This window comes from Papaver somniferum, chromosome 1 (assembly GCF_003573695.1).
Source record: "Papaver somniferum cultivar HN1 chromosome 1, ASM357369v1, whole genome shotgun sequence".
Classification (NCBI taxonomy): Eukaryota; Viridiplantae; Streptophyta; class Magnoliopsida; order Ranunculales; family Papaveraceae; genus Papaver; species Papaver somniferum.
The window spans coordinates 199,366,522-199,374,036 of NC_039358.1; the positions used below are offsets into that span (position 1 = coordinate 199,366,522).

The 7,515-nt window shown below is 35.6% G+C and overlaps 1 long non-coding RNA gene across 2 annotated transcripts; it reads right to left on the minus strand.

The window, feature by feature from the left end:
* Positions 1–485: 485 nt before the first annotated feature.
* Positions 486–3,158, minus strand: LOC113311770. Of its 2 annotated transcripts, none has more exons than XR_003341608.1 (8): positions 2,638–3,158; positions 2,245–2,441; positions 1,917–2,108; positions 1,689–1,784; positions 1,503–1,599; positions 1,159–1,409; positions 901–971; positions 486–730 (listed from the first exon to the last, which is right to left on the minus strand). It is a non-coding gene; the product is annotated as an uncharacterized LOC113311770 (long non-coding RNA). The 2 variants fall into 2 exon arrangements; XR_003341607.1 differs by having other exon boundaries at positions 2,245–2,505.
* Between the last annotated feature and the right edge of the window lie 4,357 nt (positions 3,159–7,515).

Genomic DNA, 7,515 nt, shown 5'->3' on the forward strand with positions numbered 1-7,515 from the left:
TATGACGATGCTTATCGATAGGTCTTCAATTCTTTGCAACTCTTCGGCTAAAGTCGTAAACGTGGTTGTGGTTCAGTTTTGTACGACACTTGCTTCAGTTGTGAATGTCTTTTGAAATTTCCTATTAATGCCTAAAGCAACTCTTACCTGGGTTGTGAAAATAACTCCTACACTACACTCGTTGGGGTTGTAGAAATTTCTTTGATAACTATGGTTAAAGTTGTATGTCTATTCTTTGACAACAATGGTTTGAGTTGTATGTCACTTCTTTGACAATAATGGTGTGAGTTGCAAGTCATTTCTTGGACAACAATGGTTTGAATTGTATGTCACTTCTTTGACAACTATGGGAAGAGTTGCATGTCACTTCTTTGACAAATCTAATTCTGAGTTGTGGTACATATTCGATTTGAAAAAAAAATAAATTTAATTTAAAAATTTAAATACAAAATTTACATTCAAATTATAATGAAATGAAACCTACATTCATAAATTCAAATGATCATTTATTTAAAAATCAATATTCATTGTACAATTCATAACTTAATTCATCAGTTAGACACTTAACTTTAAGAAAAATATCCAAGTCTACAAGTCCTAGCTAATAGGTTCCAATGTGTCTTAAATACAAGTGTAAAGCAAACCACCAAATCCTGAATCTCCACAACTTGTAGTCTGCTTTTTGCCCAGATTGGATAGATGCAGTTGGAGGTTACTTGGTAATAAACACCTGTGGAATTGCCAGGAGATTCAAACAAGTTAGTTTTCACGAGCACAAAGAGATGAGGTTGATATTATGAACTTAACAAACTGCAGGAAAAAAAAGAATAAACCAGAATAACAAAAAGCGAAATGCATAGTTAATTCTTATCATTGATTAATGAACACATTTGAACGAACCTTGTCAGAGCTATCAATGTAAGAGTTGTCCACTGTTCTTAGGTATGATTTTGTTGCACCCTCAACGTAATCTACATCAATACAACAGAAAAATAGACTTAAGCATAACCTTCATCAAATCTACAGAAAGTTATTTAGTATACAGGGAAAGCAGGCAATACTTAAAGTAAAACACAAGCCTTAACCAGACAGTAGATATCCTTGCTACGGTTTTCCTTTAACAATGAAAGCATTGATACACTGATGAAAGGTGCTGACCTTGTCATTTCCAAAGAAATAGCAACGGCAGTCTCTTAGCGGCACCCTTACAAAGATCTAACACGGAAAAGCATGTATCTGGGCAGAACAAGTATAACTAACCCACTATCGGCAAGCCAAATATAAACCATATACGTCATTTCTACACGAATACATTCCTCTAAGACTTCTAAACAAGTCACTATAATTCTGGTAAACTAGCCCAACTGTGGTGCATACACTATAGGTTCAGCAATATTGTCAATCAAAGCCTGCAAAAACCCAGAAAGTCATTAACATTGGAGTAAATTTCCATTAAAACCTGCAAAAACCCGAGTGCTGGTAGTTTAAACTAGAATACATACCCAGTTAAGGTGGCAGGTAATCCAATGTGCCACACATGGTCCGCCTACGGTTGAACGTACGAACTGACCAACCAAAATCAACAATTTTGAGTTCACCCTGTCGAGAAATTAGACACATACAGGATTAGTACATGGGCACTGCGTTGACCAAATATAAGAAAAAATCATTTAAAGCTTAATAGCAACCTGAGCTCCAATCAAGAGATTCTCTGGATTAATGTCCCTGTGTATGACATGCTTTCCATGACAGTATATCAGAGCTCATGCTAATGATGCAATGTCCTGTTGAAAGAGAAAAAGAATATCAGCTTTTCACAAACTCAAAGGAATAGAAGTTCGAATTAAACATCACTTAGACATGAAACAATTTAAACCAACAGTAAGTGGTGGCTAATGCACTAAAAAAAAACTCACCGTTGCAGCTCGTTTTTCACTAAAATATTTGCACTTATGCAGTTCCTTGTAAAGTTCACCTTTAGCGGCATATTCTAAGATCAACCCGAGTCTGCAGTAACCTAAGTAGCATTGCTCTTCCTTTCCTCCTCCTCCTCAAAAGACATCTTCAGCTTATCACAAATACTAGCCATTTGAGAAAATGGAGAGTACCTACACCACAATCAAAACAGAAAAACCCTTAAAAATCAGAACAAAATACCTAAAATCAACACAAGAAAAAGCCTAGAATGAAAACAAAAAAAACCTGAAGTCACAGGATAGCCTAAAATCAAAACAAAAACCCTACCTGATAATTGAGATCACTCAGATGAAACCCAAATACTAAGCTCATTAATAATAGAGAAACTAAAATTACAAGTTGGTTGTTCTCATCCATGTTTGCTCAATTTATGAACCCCGGACCTCATCTTTTCTCCCAATTTCATCGAATTTGTTCTTCAGACTCATCATGCCTTCACTTCTTCAAACTTTTGCTTCCCTCTTCTGATTTTTCAGCATCATTTTGCAATATATCAGTTAGTGAAGGTTTTGATAGATCTCTGGCTCCCTATCAATTATACAAATCAGAGGATATAATTCAAAACCCAAAATTGTTTATAACCCAGAATTGACAATAGATTGAATCATTAAATTGAATCATTTGAAGATTGTAAAAGAGAAACTGAAGATTAGTAATTACCTCAAGGGCCTTATGTAAATTGCCTTTAAGTTGAATCAAAGAGGAAGAAATCGAATCAAATCCTCTGAGAAGAAGTAAACAATCATCTTCTTCTTCTCTCGATGATGAAACTGGGAATGTTAATCGTCTTTAACCCAGCTACCTGAATACAAATCAAAACCACTTTGATTAACATAAACAAATCCTTCCATTTATCAACTCAACCACACTGAAACTGCAGCTTCAACAAATCTTTCTATTTCTCAACTCAAATACATTGACACGGCCATCCAATCACCTTCAAATCCATTCTATCCAAATTCAATTCAAGCAAACCCTAACTCTGCAGCAACGATTTACAACTAGTTTTAAAATCCAAAGAAAAAAAAGATTCATGAACCGGAGAAGAGATTGAGTGGGTTTTGACTGTGAGTTGATTGTGTGAACTCAGAAACAAGAGATGAATCTGGTGGTGGTTGAATTTGAGAAGTATGAAGGAATTTAGGGTTTTTTTTCTGAGGGAGGGGAAGATGAGAGACGAGAGAAAAGTGAGTGAAAAAAATTTCGTTTTATCTACATGAATTTGAACGGATAAGATGCGGTAGGATGGGTCATACGCATTATGAAAATCTTTGGACGGTATAGATTTAAGTTAAGAATGTCATACGGATCAAGGCAAGTGTGTTTTCTTTGTGCTTTCTCTTTGTGTTAATATGAACTCATGTTTTCAGTTTAATTATCAACATTCGACATGAAAAAATCCAAAAAAAAAAAATTAATAAATTTAGGACGTTGTTATCGACATTTTGATATAAAAAAAATCCAAAAAATGTATAAGAATGAATCGGGAAAATGAAAAATGAACTCGATAATTGGTGTGTTTCTTTGTGCTTTCTCTTTGTGCTTCCGGTTTGAATTTCGACTAATCGCATAGGTCATGAAGTAATTTTGACAAGTCATACAGGTCATGAAGTATCTTTATTTCACACCGGCAAACTCAGGTTATAAGATTACTAGAGATGGACCACGAAATTCAGGACGGTTATGACCTCAAACTTAGCTGGATACATCATCAAAATCGATAAATATGAAGCTCGGTGTTGATTCGAACTTCAAATATGGTATAACAACATACAACCTATGAGCCAAGAAGATCTGGGAGGGTTCTGACTTCAAACTTAGCATGATACATCATCGAAATCGATAAATATGAAGCTCATTGTTGATTCGGACTTCAAATGTCGTATAAAGACATACAAATTATGAACTTGGGAGGGTTCTGACTTCAAAATTATCATGATACATCATCGAAATCGATAAATATGAAGCTCATTGTTGATTCGAACTCCAAATGTGGTATAACGGCATACAAACTGTGAACCAAGAAGCTTCGGCAGGTTCTGACTTCAAACTTAGCAGGATGCATCATTGAAATCGATAAGTATGAATCTCAGTATCAATTCGAACTTCAAATATGGTATAACGACATATAAACTCTGAACCAAGAAGCTCTGGGAGGGTTCTGACTTCAAACTTAGCAGGATACATTATTGAAATCCATAAATATGAAGTTTAATGCCGATTCGAACTTCAAATGTAGTATAAAATCATACAAACTATAAACCAAGAAGCTCTGGGAGGGTTCTGACTTTAAACTTAGCAAGATATATCGTTGAAATTGATAAATATGAAGCTTAGTGCCGATTCGAACTTCAAATGTGGTATAATTCCATACAAACTATGAACCAAGAAGCTCTTGGAGGGTTCTGACTTCAAACTGAGCAGGATACATCATCAAAATTGATAAATATGAAGCTTAGTGTTGATTCGAACTTCAAATGTGGTATAACACCATACAAACTATGAACCAAGAAGCTCTTGGAGGGTTCTGAATTCAAACTGAGCATGATACATCATTGGGATGGATAAATATGAAGCTCAGCGTCTATTCGAACTTCAAAGGAGTATAACGCCATACAAACTATGAACCAAGACGCTCTTGGAGGGATCTAACTTCAAACTAAGCATGATACATCACCGGAATCGATAAATATAAAGCTCAATGTCAATCGAACTTCAAATGTGGTATAAAGCCATATAAAATATGAACCAAGAATCTCTGGGGGGTTCAAACTTCAAACTTGGTAAGAACGATGAATTCATCCAGTTACAGGTAAGATTCCTTCGGAATATTCTACGAAACCTTAAACAGACCCTATTCTGGCATATTGTATGCATACCCTAGCTCCGAGAGCGAAAAATGGTCGGGAGTGGACTACTATATATAAGTCAGAAACTTGGTAAGAACGATGAATTCATCCATTTAGAGGTAAGATTCCTTTGGAATATTCTACGAAACCTTAAACAAACCCTATTCCGGTATATTGTATGCATACCTGGCTCCGAGATCGAAAACTGGCGGGGAGTGGACTATTATAAGTCAGAAACTTGGTAAAAACGATGAATCCATCCATTTAGAGGTAAGATTCCTTCAGAATATTCTACGAAACCTTAAACAAACCTATTCTGGTATATTGTATGCATACCCTGGCTCTGAGGTCGAAATCTAACCGTGAGTGGACTACTATAAGTCGGAAACTTCGTAAGAACGATGAATCCATCCATTTACTGGTAAAATTCCTTCGAAATATTCCTGAAACCTTAAATAAAACATATTCTGGCATATTGTATGCATACCCTGGATCTGAGATCGAAACCTGGCCGTGAATGGACTACTCTAAGTCGGAAACTTTGTAAGAACGATGAGTACATCCATCCATTTATAGGTAAGATTCCTTCAGAATATTCCCTGAAACCTTAAACAGACCATATTCTGGCATATTGTACGCATACCCTGGCTCCGAGATAGAAACCTGGACGTGAGTGGACTACTCTAAGTCGGAAACTTCGTAAGAACGATGAATACATCCATTTACAGGTAAGATTCCTTCGGAATATTCCCTGAAACCTTAAACAAAACATATTATGGCATATTGTACGCATACCCTGGCTCCGAGATCGAAACCTGGCCGTGAATGGACTACTCTAATCGGAAACTTCGTATGAACGATGAATACATCCATTTAGGTAAGATTCCTTCAGAATATTCCCTGAAACCTTAAACAAACCCTATTCTGGCATATTGTTTGCATACCCTGGCTCTGAGATCGAAACCTGGCCGTGAGTGGACTACTATAAGTCGGAAACTTGGTAAGAACGATGAATCCATCTATTTAAAGGTGGAGCTGATGTGTCATTTCTAGCTTCAAATGTGGTTCAAGGGAATACAAACCAGGAACCCTCAGTGTCCGAAGTGGTTCTCACTCCAAAATTAGCAGTATATATGATAAAAATTTGATGAATCCTTTACATGTAAGATTCCATTTTAATATTCTCTGAAACCTTAAACAAACCCTCTGTTGGATATTTCTACCCAATCTCAAAAGGACTGAATTTATAGAATTTAGTGGGGGGTGTTAGAGAAAAATAGTTTTTAGTAAAAATGAGAAAAATATAGCATAAGTGAGAAAAATTTAGCAGAACCGGTGACCAAAATAATTTTTAGCAGAAGTGAGAAAAATTTAGCAGAAGTGAATAAAATTTAGCAGAAGTGAGAAAAATTTAGCAGAAATGTTTATAACTCTACGAAAACTCTTAAAGGGGGTTGTAGAAGGTCTGTTTATCTTTTTGTTCTTATCTTTTCAATCTCCCATCATAACCATCCATTTACATCATAACCGTCCATTTATTCTTTTTCCTTAACATTTTTTTTCCTCATCACTTTTTTATAAAAGTAAATGTAAAATATAAGAAGACATGTAAATGTGGAAGGGTGTTTGGGATCCCAGTCTTAGACAGAGTAGGTTCAGGTTTGATTCACCTTAGCCTCATTTTTTTTTCAAAGTCAATTTTTCATTTTACAACCCTTGTATAGGTTGTGAATATTGATCACAAAAAAAAGCATAAATATACCAATATTGAGAAGGCGGAAGGATGGTTGATGACTTGTACTAACACATAGTAAGTTTGGATTCGAATCTCTCAAATAACATTTTTAAAAATCAATTTTTTTTACCCTTATGTGTGTTGTTATATAGTTATTCACTACCTTTAAGATATGAGTTGTAAAATCTAAAGGTGGTCACTTCTCCTGCAACCTTTTTCACACAAAAAGTTGTGGTTTTAAAATCTCGTCACTATTCTTTGGACCTCTTTGGTCCTAAGAGTTGGAGGGTTTTTATTTTGACAACTGTTTCATTGGAAAAAGTTGTAAAATATGCTATCTTTTACGACTTTAAAATTACGATTTGTCAATCTACTGTTGTAGATTACTATTTTTCCCGTAGTGACGTTCTCCGGTCACTAAATGAGAGACACTGTGGAGCACATTTTCTTCCATTGTCCCTTTGTTAGAAGTGTGTGGTTAGCAAGTACATCTAACCTTTTTCCTCTTGCTCCCTAGCCTGATACCGTACAAAATTGGATCCTAGATTGGAAAAGAAACCGGCCGATAGGACGGACTAGTAATATAACTGATTGGAATGCGCTTTGCGTATCGACTCTTTAGCACATCTGGAAAGCCAGATGTGATAAGACCTTTAATATGGGTCCAGATTCCATGTCCCCTTCTTCCTTGTGCCCTCATTTCCCTTCCTATAATGTATCGACACGTGTCTCTTCTTTACTTCCCATAATTCTTACTGTTAGAAAATCTCATTATTTTGAGAAATGAAAGCCGAAAGATAATCACTTTCCTTTGTTGGCGTTAAACCAAATCTGAACCTAATATCTACTTGTTAATCAGCAATGTTTTCTGTTGAAAGGAAAAATCAACACAGTTCATAAATCATGAACGATTAAAAATAAAAACTATTCATGTGCCAAATGATCGTCAAGCAC